The sequence below is a fragment of the Mastigoproctus giganteus genome, chromosome 1 (assembly GCF_048544385.1).
Source record: "Mastigoproctus giganteus isolate SK-2022 chromosome 1, ASM4854438v1, whole genome shotgun sequence".
Lineage (NCBI taxonomy): Eukaryota > Metazoa > Arthropoda > Arachnida > Uropygi > Thelyphonidae > Mastigoproctus > Mastigoproctus giganteus.
In genome coordinates, this window is record NC_143575.1 from 215,048,892 (window position 1) to 215,063,640 (window position 14,749).

Sequence of the window (14,749 nt, forward strand, 5' to 3'; positions counted from 1 at the left end):
TTTGTTTACAAGTCAGTGAGGTTATCTTTGGCAAAGTCTGCATCATTGATGCAATCTGTGTCAGTGGTCCTCAGTGACAGGATAGTGATTATGCCACTTGTTGCTCATTCAGAGAGATCTGAGTTTGAGTCCTTTCAACAGCTGAATGAATTTCTAAAGTCCTCAGTCAAGGCTGTTTTTATCTGATATTAGGAGTAGGGTTATTCCTAGTTTGTCAGCCCACACAACTTGCAACTTGGTCATGAACACACTTCTACAGACATAATATACTTATAGAGATATAATTTATGCTTGGGAATTGTTATTATTAACATTCATTATGTTAATAATAATAATTGTTATTATCTGTGTAAACCAGGAAAGAATTATGATTCCATGTTTCCTTTTTAAGGTTATCTGAGCAGAAGTAACCTTTTCCCATTCTATGGACTCCTAGGGGAAGGCCATAGACCACAGGTTAAGAACCCTGCAGTAGAGGGAGAGGAGGATTTGGGAGTTATGATACAGCAGATATGAAATTTTCCTTCTGCACTGTAACGGGCAGCAAGACTCATGGTGTCCCATCACTGATTTTTTTTTTTTTTTTTTTGAACATTTGCTTGTACAGATAGGGAGATCATAATCTCACTATATAAGGAAATTGAAGACCACACATGTAATATGTGTTGAAATATAAGGGCCACACCTCAAAAAAGAACATTGAACTTCTTGAATGGGTCTAAAGATGGGCAACATTACCTGATGAGAACAGCAAAAGGATACCCATACGAGAAAAGAGTTTGAATATGTAAGATACAGAGTTTGGCAACCAGGTGCCGTAGTAAGGAGAACTTGATTGAGGTCTATAAGGCTCTAAGAAGGGATTGTATGATGAATGAAGGTAAAATTTTCACTGATGAGAAGAATCAGTCCATGAGTTCAGAACTAAAGCCATAAATTCAAATTACAGGGGAGGAGGAGGTTTTCTTTTAGCCACTGTGTTGTTGATTGCTGGAATAAGTTATGATCTCCCTATTGTACATTCGCGGGCAGCTGAGGCTGACAATTCGGGGAAATTGAGAAGTTAGTTGGATAGGTACATACATGAAGAGGGAAACATCCAGATAGTTTTAATGTGTATTGAGGGTTGGGGGAGTGTTCTTTTGTTGGTTCATGCAGCAGAAGTTCTGTTCTGGCGTTTCCTTGACCATATGACTAACACAAGTAACTTGTTATAATTATTCCTTAAGAGAGTAATTATGGTAATTATTATTTTTTTTTATATCTTCCATTGTAAAAGTATTTTTTTTCTGAAGTACATTCATCCATACTCTTTTTCTCTCTCTGATACTGTATGAAGCATGCATTTAAAAAATGAACATTGCATGATGTTTGCTATGACTTCATTGTCCTTTGTATATTTAGCAAATTGAAAACTGTTATTTACAATTTTAACCAATTACCTTTTAGTAATTATAAATGTTTCATTTATAATTACAAATTTTTTTTTTATTTTAAAATTTTAAAATCCAGCATCTCTCATTCCACAAGGGGGTGTCAGATTTTAGTTTGTCATAGTTATCACTAGAATAGTTGCTAACTCTCTGAGTTTCCAAAAGAGAATTATCTTTTTGACTATACCTAATGGTAAATGTAAGACCTCAATGAAAATTTGATTCACAAAAAATTGTTGTAAATATCTTCTAAGAGATCATCAATTGAGACTCCTTTGTCTGCCTCTTAGATCATCAAGGACAGTCCGAATTTCTTAGGAGCTTCCAAGTTTTAAAGCAAGTTCTGTGATATTAGGGTTGTATTTTATTTTATCTAAATCTGTGGGAGATGCAGTATCAATGATCATCCCCTTGTCATATTTTTAATTTTTACTTGTGTCCATTCTGGTGTTAAGAGTTCAAGATTTCAGATCTAACAGCTTCGCTCAAATCCAGTGAAAATTCGTGAGAAGTTTCCAATCTTGTTGCAAACTGGGGTAGGTTTGGTAGATGGAACTTTTCGAAGCATATCAGCATATGACAGTGGATTGAAGAGTGCCAAAGGTAGGAGCAGAGTGATTCATGGATAGTGGCACCGTGAGTTTAGGCTGATGGTGCTCATTCTCAGTAATATGTGTAGCGAGGATTGTTTCAAGAATACCCTAACCATCCATCACCCACTTATTAGTCTCGTTGCAAAGAAATTTCTTAAGTTCTCTTAATTTTGAAGCTTGAGCTAAGGGTGATAAATTCCCTGGTAGGTTGTGAAGCAAAACTTTTAGCAGGTTGGGAAACAGATTGTAGCTGGCAGTTTTGAGACAAGTGATGTTTTTTGCCTTATTGAACTTAATCACATCACATTTAATTGCCATACTGCAGTTTACGCATGTGCGTAAACTGCAGTATGGCAATTAAATGTGATGTGATTAAGTTCATTGTCATGTTCCAGAAACCACTTAGTAACATATCGGCCTTCTGGTATGCCATATTGTATTGTTGATAGACTTTGGAGTTTCTGGATACAGTCATCACAAAGGGATATACTCCATAAGGATAGTCTGTGATATGTACGATAAAAAGAAATAGTAATTACCAGATTTATATTTGTCTGATTTTAATGAAATTTTGTGTGGCTCGACAAATCTTTCTAAAAGAGTTAAATATAAAATTTCTTTAAAATACACCGATTAGGAGTCGAGTTGTTATTACTTGCAGACGAACGGACACTTTGAAGACAATAGGCACTTTATGCATGTACAGTACATGTGAACTCACTGAATGTTCAATTTTTAAAAATATTGATACGACCTTGGTAATAAAATTTTCAGTTTTAAAAATTTCATAACAGTGATATATATATATATATATATATATATATATAAAATATATATTATTCTTTTGTATTGTCATTCTATTGTGGTTTAATTAGTCTTTGTTCATCATTAATGTCATTGTTTTTCGCCATGATGGCTAATTAAACATTGTCCGTGCCGGTGTTTTTTACCTATAGATATTATAGTTAATACATTACTGGTCTTTAAGCTAGCCTATTCTCGGTTATCTTAATTACCCGTGGCCTATACATTTAGGATTTTGCAACTTGTTGCGCATTACTAAAGAAATTTTCATAACACTTATTGATGAAAAACTATAGCAATAGGCATCAATAAGTGTTATGAAAATTTCTTTAGTAATGCACAACAAGTTGCAAAATCCTAAATGTATAGGCCACGGGTAATTAAGATAACCGGGAATAGGCTAGCTTAAAGACCAGTAATGTATTAACTATAATATCTATAGGTAAAAAACACCGGCACGGACAATGTTTAATTAGCCATCATGGCGAAAAACAATGACATTAATGATGAACAAAGACGAATTAAACCACAATAGAATGACAATACAAAAGAATAATAATAGGTACTCTGTTTGTACCCATGCATTGCTAAAACAGCTACTGGGACAATAGAAAAAGCTAGAAAGAAATTAAATAAAACTACTATAATATAATATTAAAAATAAAATGCGAACTGAACCATCATAATACAAAAGAATAATTATATATATATATATTTTTTTTTAATGATTTGTAAATATTTAATAAATATGTAAGCAACACACACCATGAATTGGAATAGTAATACGGAACCCCTGGGGGGTTTTGAGAGAAGAGATGCTGGATTTTAAGAGAGGTATACTTATTGACTGAGCAGTTTTGGAGAAGTGAGACTGCTCAACCAATGCGGTGTGAAGTTTTCTGCTCATTTTGCAGCTGCACGTTTCACTGAATATTTAGCATTAACAACTGAATTTATATCCCTATTTAAAACATGATGACTAACACTACAGCCTGACTGCACCCTTTTGCAAGACTACTCGACATAGTCGAGTAGTCTTGCGAAAGGGTGCAGAAGCATACTCGCGTTGAGTGTGCCGTAGTTCAAGTTCGTGTGACTGCTAAATGCAGTGATTGTATTCATTGCCAAAATAATCAATGTAAATACTTCTGACGTATAAACGAACTTTTTTTTTTTTTTTAAGGTAGTACTTGAGGCTAAAAATCTAAATAACAGTTAACGAAGTCACAGAAAATATCATTTAATGTTATGGTTGTACGGTATAAGACAGGATATTAATGAATGTGCTTCAGGGAGAAAGTAATAACTAGAATTTGCAAGAGCAATTCTCACCAAGTTACGAAGTTTACTGAATAAGTTAATGCGCCAATAAAACCCAACCAACCAACTGAATAAGTGAATACATTAAAAAAAAGGAATGGCATCTGCTTTTTTTCCCCCCGTGCTTGGGTTCTTAAAGACCAATGCGATCATTACAACGAAAATATTAATATGACAGCCCTCAGAGACCGAAAGGTGTTGAATTTTAAGAGAGGTAGATCTACTGGTTGAACAGTTTTGTTAGAAGCACATTTCACTGAATAGTACAGTAGGAGTAGCAGTAATGGAGGCATGTGATGCAAGAAAGCGAGCTTATGTAGCATTAGCCAAAAAAAAAAAAAAAAAAAATCACACATCCATTCCCTCTAAAAGTTTGTCCAGTTCCTCCTTGAATTTATTTAAGCTATCAACTTCCACAATGACAGATGGAAGTTTGTTCTAGCAATTAATCACCCGGCTAAAGGCAAATTATCTATTCTACAACTGTCTTTCCTCAATTTGAATTATGCGCCCTCAGGTTTGTAATCTGAACAAGCGGAAGAATTGCATCCAAAATTCAGCGAGCTCAATCCATTCAAAGGCCTTATACACCTCAATCAGATCACTTTGCAGGTGCCTAGTCTCCAGCCACTGCAATTTACAGAACTTAAGCCTTTCTTGGTGAGAGGACCCCTTCATTCCCCTCACCAACCTTGTTGTTCTTCTCTGTACACGCTCAAGCAACTCTACATCCTTCCTAAAATGAGGCCTCCAAACCTGTATGCAGTACTCAAGGTGTGACCTGACTATTGCCTTATACAAAGGGATGATCACCTCCTTTTTCCTATTATCAAAATTCTTGTATATCATTGACAGTAGCCTGCCTGCATTGCTCAGAAAACTTCATATCTGACTGCACAATTACTCCCGGGTCTTTTTCATTTTCTACCAACCTAAGTGTAGCTCTTTATAGCGATCCTCTTTTTAACGTCCCATGCGTAATAACATCCTATGTGGTTGTTCCCAGCCAATTTTTAAAGTTAGGATTAAATATTAAAAACCTGGTAGGAGTCACAACTGATGGTGCAAAAAATATGATTGTTAAAAACATTGGACTTCTGGGTAGAATAACCAAGAAAATGATAAATATTGGAGCTGAACTTCCGATTGGAATTCGCTGCATTTTGCATCAAGAAGCTCTCTGTGAGAAAGTATTGTATCTCTAACACGTTATGAGTGTGGTTATTTCAACTGTAAATTTTATAAGATCACATGGCCTTAATCACTGTATGTTTCAACAGTTCCTTTCAGAAATTGAAACTGAAAACGAAGATGTAATTTTACATAGTGCAATGAGATGGCTTTAGTCATGGCAAAGTATTATATCGTTTCTTTAAACTGCATCATGAAATTGATAATTTTATGACAGAAAAAAGGGAAACCAATAAAAGAACTATCAAATATGGAGTGGTTGTTTGGCCTTGCAATTCTTATAGACATTTCTAGTAATTTAAATGCTCTTAATTTAAACGTACAAGGGAAAAGGAAAACTGTTCTCTAATTTGTATGGTCACATAAAATAATTTGAGATTAAGTTATTATTTAAATCTCAAATTGGGCAAGACAATTTAGTTCACTTTAAATGTTGTACCGAGCCAAAAGAGAAATGCATATTTTCAAAGAATCATTGCCTCTCGTTATTACAATTACTTTTTTCGCGAATTTGATAGTCGATTTGCTGATATAAGATCCCATGAGAAAGACAAGCTTGTTCGAGAATCCATTCACTTCTATGGCTGAAAACTACAGTCCCAGCTTGCAACTTGAAATTATTGATCTTCAAGCCAAAACATGGTTCAAAAATAAGTATATGGACTGCCAAAATTCCACAAAGCTCTCCCATCTAAGGATTTTCCACTAATAAAGGAAAATGCCATGAAAATGGCTACTTTGTTCGGATCAACGTATGTTTGCTAGCACACTTGATTTTCATGCGTAAAAAAAAAAAAAAAAAGTTTAAAAAGAAACAGTAACAGATGAGCATCTTCATTCCGTATTGTTAATTGGTGTCAAAATTTTCAATCAAATTTTGAACAATTATCAAAAAATATCCAGCCTCAATCATCTCATTAAATGTTATTGTGTATTGTACTTAATAAAATTTTCGAATATTTTCAATTTTAGGTATATCATTATATTTATTTATTTGCCTTAATATTGAAAAGCAGTGATCCTTTTCAGGTTCTAATTTCTGAAGTGAGCATTTAAAAACAAAAGTAAGGTATTTAAAAAAAACATATGTAAAGTATTAAAAAAAAACAAAAGTAAGTTATATTTTTATAATTTTAATAAAATCTAAAAAATAAATCACCGACATTTTTGTTGAAGATAAGTGTTAGAAATTTGCATTTTTTTATAGCCTGAAAATAAAACAGTAACATGAAAATAGAAACTTCCTTTTACATCTAACAAGATATGGAAAATGAAACATTAGTTTTTCTCGAATCACTCAGTTGCGCCCCGCGAAATAAATCTAACTTTGAATATGGCCCATGTACGGGAAAAGGTTGGAACTACTGTCCTAGAAGGTGCGAACTCCAAAGCTTGGCAACAAGCGGGAGCGGAGTAGCCCTGATCGGTAAGCGGCGATCGTTGCTGAGGACATTAGCGTTTTCTTTTCAAAAAAAAGGGGGGGGGGGGGGGAGCGAAGAATTGTAGGGAGCTGCCTTGGACAACTATAGCCAGTTCATCCCTGGCAACTAGGCATCTTATCGGGGGATCCGGGTCTGATAGTGGTATTTAAGGCTCTGAAGGAGTCAGTAAAACGAACGAGTGAAGTATATTTTCACAGAAGAGAGAAGGACCAGGGGACGCAAATACAGAATTTTAAGGAGTATCAGATGACTGGATCTCATGAAATTTACTTTTAGGCAGTGTGTGGTAGATCATTAGAATGAATCGCCCGCCATAGTGATCGAGGCGAATAATCTAATAAAATTCAAAGCAGAGGAAGTATGAATTATATAAGAATTTTTTCTTCTTTTTTAGAAACAAAATTTTGGCAGATGCAAAAAAAAAAAGTCCGCTTCCTTGCATTATTTAGCTATTATAATTCTAATACTAAACAGCTTTCTGAGAAGTTGATACAGTAAACTCCTGTTGTAATACAGTATTTCCCTTATAGCACCTTTGTTGCTTTAAACTGCCTTCTCCTTTTGGTCTGCATGTATAATCGTATGAAATGCCATGCATTTTTTAACAATTATAGCGTTTCCCTTTAAAAAAATTTACCCCACCCATTTCGATTTTTCTTTTCATTATTTTTTTAAAGGTCACAAGAAGGAATAAACCTGAATACACTCACTTTCTCCTTATTTTTGAAAAGGGATGTTAGAGACTGAATTCTAGAAATCGTGTATTATGCAGTTCGTTTAGAATTCTTCGTAGAAATCGTTCTAGGTGCAGGCGATGTTTGTTTATTTCATAATTAATTCGAAGCTTTTAAGTTAGCATGGTCGCTCTTTTAGCACTCGGTGTGTATCCATTTATCGCCTCATTCTTCCGCTATTCTCAACTTTTTAAAATTATTATCTAGTGTTATCCCATTTTCCTTGCTGGTATGGTAATCAGTATATTTTGTGTGTTCAACGTGGCATCAATAAATTGCATTAATGACGGTATTAGTATCAATAGAAGCCCTCTTATCCGATGCGATCGGAGGTTAGTGGATTAATCGAAAAAGTCGATTAAAGAGGGGAAATGTTAAATTTTTTTTATTATTATTCATTTATTATATTTTATTTGAATTATATTTTCACTTAAAACATGTGCATATACATGTAATGTATATGACATGTACATGTCATATACATAAAATCAGTATTTTCTTAAGTCCCTCCCTTATAAACATCACATCGTTAACTGTTGAATCAAGCTGTTTGTTTAATATAACGTAAAGCTGCATATAGGGCGATTTTGGCGATTCTTGAGAAATTTTTGGCTCTCGATTTGATGTGCTTGCTTCTGCTTCATACTGTATTTAGATCCCTGTTTCTGTCATGGCCTGCATGATTTCTGCATCATCCATAACTTCATTTTCGAGAGAGTCGTCATCGTGAATCCATTGGTGTATGTCTTCTTGCTATAAATCTTGAGAACATTCAGTTTGTCCGATATAAAATATGTTGTTCATTATCTTGTAGTGCAGGACTTTCATTAGTGTTGTCAACTTCGGACCAAAGTTTTCTCCAAATCTTGGAGATCAAGATTTAGTAAATGAACTTCGAATTTCGTTCATGCTAGTGCTAGATTGTAAACAACGTCTGTAATGTTGAAAACTTTCAACGATTCTATTTTAAGACCCTATAGTCATGTCTGCTGTTCATTTCGAAACTGAACTCTCTCGCCTATATTGTCTCTTTAAACATTCTGGAATTCCTTGATTCATAGGCTGGATTAGGGATGCAGTACATATGTCATGTTTATTATAATATTTAGGATACGTTTAATTCAATTTAATTAAATCTTTTTTAAATTGCATTACTGAAAGGTTGAAGGTAAAAAAAAAAAAAAAGCGTTGTACATTAAGTAATGCGCAGGTTTTCAACTTAAGTATAAACCACTGCTTCATGAACATGGCACATAAAGTGAAAATCAATGTATCTATCAAAATATTGAAGAGAAATAAAAAAGTGTGGGGTACCACTTATAGCTTCTTTGAGGTCATAACCTTCGAAAGGACTATAACGGGAGTTTACTTATATGTTCGTGGATTATTATATTTCGGCGTAGGACATAAGAATTATATTCGCTCTATAAATCATTATTATCTGATAATAACTTAAGTGCCCAAGTAAAACTACATTTGAGGAGTTTTATTTGCTTTTTTTTTTTTGTTGTTGTTGGAAACAATTTGTAGAAATTAAGAAAACATAAGCGCAACGCCCTCGAAGAACTTGGTATTTACTCCAAGCTATATAAGTACTAGTAGTATTACAAGTTGTCCTTGTACTTAAACAGTGATGCGAACCAAGGTCAAACACCCAAGTAACTGCGAAGTAGAGCCTCCAGCAGATTTCTTTCTTTCTTCCTAGAGGCCGTCCAGACAGACCGCTTTGACGTGTTCCACTGTTCCAGAAGTGTTCGAGAAATGTGACTGAATATAAAGGCGCAGTGCCCCTTATTCAGTCGAACTTAAAAATAGCTGCTTTTCACAACTGAAATATGGAAAATACTTAGTTGGACGCTATCACCAGTCTTACAGTAATAACGATATCGCTTCCCCTATGTATGTAATTAAACATTAAAACGCTTGGCGTCTTTCGGAAGTGGCCCTGAGGCAGTCGCCTCGTCTCACCTATCAGCACTGCCTGGGAAGCAAGTGTTAAATGTATAACATAGCTGAAAACTTAGCAATGAATGCGTACGTCCTAAATTAACTACAGTGTTTCATTCTAAAGTGATACCGGAGAAAATCACTTAAATGGTATTAATAGCATTTAAAAGTTTTATAAAATTGGATGTATACATTTTTATGGAAGAAATGCACATAACAATTAGACAATTTTTCCTGTTAATTTTATTTTATATGTGCTTCTGTGTAAAAGTGGCGTCACTCCGTGATCAATGCTTTCTCTTTGATGTGGAACAGAATACATTGTTTTTAAGCATGGATTGATTGCAACGGCATTATTCACCGTCAACATCACAATCCAAAAAATTTCGGTTTCTTGGAAATAAATGCCACTTGGAGATCAAGACAAGTTTTTGCACCTTGTGTGTGCTGCATATTGTATTATGTAACCTTCACAGAGTGGATGAAAGAAAAGAGGATACAGTTTGCTATTTTCATGGCATGGCTTGAACCAGCTGGCCATAATGAAGACTTATTTCTGTGAAGCCTTGTGGAGAAGGCCATCTTGCTCTTTTATTACCAAAATTGGAAAGAACTCTCAGTTCCTGACGAAGAAGACAAGACAACAGAATAAAAAAATATATATATATGTATATTCCACAGATTACAAATTCTTTTGCTCCCATAATTGAATAAAGTGAGTTTAAATTTATTAAAGCGACAGGAAGAACTTTCAGGATCGAAATTACAATAATGAAATTCGTTACTTGGTAATACAAGAATTCTGTATTTAAAAAGAGAAGTAAGGTAAAGTACAGTCACTGGTCTTCTGAATTGGCACTTGTAATTCCACCACTTCAAACACTTGCTGCAAATAATCAACATCCATTCACTGTCCAATTCAACTCATAGAAGTAACTTTTCCTCACATATTCCTTCTATTTATGCTTTCTGGACAAAGTCTTTCACTTGTACTTCATTGATGAGTGCTGAATTGAATTACTTAGAGTAGTGTTTTCATGTTATAGTTGGCAGCTTAAATAAATTCAAGGTCGAAGTAGACAAACATTTTGAGCGAATGGATGGGTGAAATGGGAAGGTTTTTTTTTTATTTTTAATTGGGTAGTGCTGTATAAGCTTGCTTTCTTGCATAATATGCTGCTAATGCTATGCCATCCTTTAGACGAACACAGTGCCGACCGGGCTAGCCGAGTGGGTAAAGTACCTGCCCGGCAACCCAAAGGTCGCGGGTTCGATTCCCGCCTCGGGCTTGGATCAAAGTACTGCAAAAACCTTGGGAGGTGCAATATGGCCACAGAAGCCGATGCGCCAACAACTACCAAATCAAAAAAAAAAAAAAAAAAAAAAAACGAACACAGTGGTCAATGGAGGTGGATGGTTTTAAGTTCCTGTTAGGCAAGAGAACAGCTTTCAAACCTGGCTGTGAGGAATCGATGAAGATACACCATTTAGATGTAATGTGCAATTGTGACAATTCCCTAAAAACTTAATTCATGGCAGTAGCAGAGCAGACAGTTTACTGTAAAGAATGTCTCCAAAATCTGATTTCTTTTTCAATAATAAGATGGCTTGACGTTCTTCTTAACCAAGTGTTTCTGCTTTAGTTTCGAGATGGAAAGTTCGCCTTTATCTTTGGAGAGGTTTAAATTTGTAATGGGGTTATTCAACTCATCGCTCGTCGTGGATGAACAGCTTCGGCTTCGAAGTCTCTTCTCCAAGTGTTACTCAGGATCAGCTGAAGTCCTCAGGTCTCCTCCAATCGCATTCCTTCTTCTGAAGAATGTAGTCTATGCCTTGGAATCACCTGAATTGTCATACTGTCATCGTAAGGGTTCTGATAATTAATCTTGGGCTTATTCTTCGCCATGAATTCAGTTACATTGACATTACCAGGGGGGGGGAGAGAAAGATCACGATGGTGATTGTTAAGTAACGGTCACCATAGTGGTCTTCCTCCATATCATGGTTATGGCAAATGGCATTAACTTTTTCCAGACACTTAACCCATTCAAACATAAGGTGCCCACGATTTATTCAGGTGCTTACCTAAAGAAGTGGTTCGTAAAACTACTGAGATATATGGATACCTTAAAAAAATAAAGAAAAGTTTGCTGACCTATATATATATACACACTGGTGTGTAAAACGTAAGGACCAACACTATTTCCAAAGGTTACAAAAACAAAATCTTTACTTAAGGTACTCTTTACTGATGAGAGTAGATTCAGTCTCAGCAGCAATTCTGGACATCAGCTAATCTGGCGAGAGTTTGGCACACGGTATCATACCGCAAACATCACTGAAAGGGATCGATATGGCGGTCAAGGTGTTCTTGTCTGGGGAGGCGTTATTTTGGATGGATGTACACAACTCCAGATATTGGAAGGCAGTACTGTAACTATTGCACGCTACTGTACTGAGGTAATCCTTCCCCATGTTCATCTGTTCTGAGGTGCCATTCGCCCTGAGTTCTCGTGTTTATGGATGATAATACCACACCCCATCGCACTGCAGCTGTTGATATGCTTTTGGAAAGTGACGACATTGTTCGTATGGATTGGCCTGTCCATTCCATCGATATAAATCTCATTGAACACACGTGGGATGCTCTGGGGAGATGCCTAGTGTCACGTCCACACCCACCAGAAATGTTCACCAGCTGAGGATGGCGCTAACAGAGGAATGGATGATGTAACTGCAAGAACTTAACATTGTTCTAACTATGGACAGGTGGTGCAAAGCCTGCATCGACATTAGGGGTGGCCATATCTATTACCGAGGACCACCTCTTCCCTTCGTATCATTTTTGGCAGTGATGCATCTGTATCATGGCAGCCAGTGCTATGTTGCCATTTTTGAATAAAGTCCCTCTGTACCATTTTGTTTCCGTTGTGTTGGTGTTGTTTCCTTCATTTCTGTACTTCCAAGATGACAATGCGCCGAGCCATTGGACACTTGACGTGTAGGAATAGTTTGAGGAACACAGTTCTGACTTCCAGCATATCGATTGGCCTCTGAACTTTCCCGGTATCAATCCCATAGAGCAATTGTGGGACACTATGGAAAGGCATATCAGGCGTCTGGCTACACCAATCACCTCCATACCTACATTGCTAGATGCATTGCACACAGCTTGGTTGCCTACCTCCTGAATGCTTCCGACATCTTGTTGAATCAATACCACATCGGATAGCTGCTGTACTGTACAGGTATTTTTTACAACATGGCTGAGTTTGTTGGTCTCAGTTGAAAGTAGCATGGTTTTCCCCTCTTGAAAACCGAGGATTAAATCGACAACACAAACAGCAAATTGACCACAGAACACACGATTTACAGACATACACATGGTGCAATATGGCTTAAGTTGATGATGCGCCTAAAAGCCTACTACAACTGCACGCAGATTCATTTTGGACATATGTATTCGAAATTCCACACAAAAATTTTGCACACAACTGTAAACAAAGAGCGAAAAAAAACAAAGCAGGCTATGTTGTGAAAAAGCATGCTGTTGGGTTAAGCCTTTTTCCGCCAGTTCTGCTTCTGAACTACCATAAGTCAAAAAATTTTTTTTTTTATGAAACCACCAATCACGAAAGGTGTTAGAAGTAATAGTACATACTACTGTGCCTGGGTTGAAGGCTGAGAAGACAGAAAATACTTGGCATTAAACTTCAATTTCTGTAGATTGTAATTTTCGGGAAATACATATGAAGGAATGTTTTCTAGAGAACAGAAGTAGTAAGGATAAATGAAGAAGAAAAGTCGATTCTCTGAGTTTGTATTTGGACAGAGAGACAATCTTGTCTAGAAATCCAGTGGAAGGAATATTGTATTTCGCCACGATGACCATAAACTCAAAAGGCACCACTCACTCTGCATGATAGAAGAGGTCGTGTTTCCCGAGCTTTGCTCGGAAGACTAAACGTGGGTTATGCAATTTCAAGCTTCCGATAAGCAAAGTAGTTGTATTGCTCTGTTTATAATGTTAATAATCTGCCACCTAGCATTGGCTGGTGACACAGGTATGACATTCCTCTGTGTAATGTGGACCCCACACACCTGGGTGGTCACCTCTAATATACTAGGTGCAGCGTTTTTAGACTTTGCATTGGGGGTGGGGAAGAAATAACCATGGTTATTGATAGTCCCACCATCGTGCAAGCAGAGGATTTGGTTGAAGTTCGGTAAAGACCAATCGTTCTGTGACTGGTCTTCACCGAAATTTTATTCACTTGACTCAAGTGGGATCTAAATATTATTTCAATAAGCATTTTAGACTCCCACGTAGCAAGCCCAGCTATCATACTTGGAAGAATGTCTGCAATAAGCCTCAAGGGACCAGAGGCTTGTCACAGTACATTCCTCATATATATACATGGTATTTCACAAATACGTGCAAACAATTCTGGGTGCAAAATAAAAAGGTCGTATGTAGTAAAGCATGAGTCTGAACAGTTACGAAGCTATGGCTATTTGAATTAAAAAATGACTGATAAATATATTAAAGTAATAAAAAAAAAATCAAAATAAGCAGATATGTACCTTGTGTGACTAACCATTTTACTTCGTAAAAAGTTTATTCACAGCAGTGAAGTGAAAAGAAAGCAAAGATAGTCAAAATACGCAAAGCCAAAACTTGTCTGGATATTCCTATTAAATCTATTAATTTTGACCACGAATCCGAAAAGTTTTTGCGCTGAAAGAGAATCTAAATAACGATTTTGAAAGGATATTACAATAGGATATTTTATTCAACATAAAATTTACGATTTTAGAGGGGCCGCCTACCTCTGATTAAATTTATAATTATTAACGTTTAACAATTAAAATTCATTGTTTAAAGATCATATTTTTCTTGTTTTCAACTCTTTATATTCACTTTTGTCTTGAATACGAACATTTTCATAAAACCTTTTTGTATTTACTGTATTATGTTTATTTAATATTAAAATTAAATGTAATATTTATTTTTTGTTTACTGCAGAAATGAAAATATGTTTATAGCTTATACTTAATTTTATTTAATACCTGCTAATATATATACAGGATGATTCACTATCAGTGTGCCGACCGGGCTAGCCGGGTGGGTAAAGTACCTGCCTAGCAACCCAAAGGTCGTGGGTTCGAATCCCGCCTCGGGCCTGGATCAAAGTACTGCAAAAACCTTGGGAGGTGCATTATGGCCACAGAAGCCGATGCACCAACAACTACCAAAAAAAAAAAAAAAAAAACTACCAGTGGGA

General features: G+C 36.0%; 1 protein-coding gene across 1 annotated transcript in view; it reads left to right on the forward strand.

The window, feature by feature from the left end:
* The window catches only part of skd (mediator complex subunit skuld), a 505,637-nt gene that overhangs the window by 82,936 nt on the left and 407,952 nt on the right, over window positions 1–14,749 (forward strand). The gene's annotated exons all lie outside the window — the stretch shown is intronic.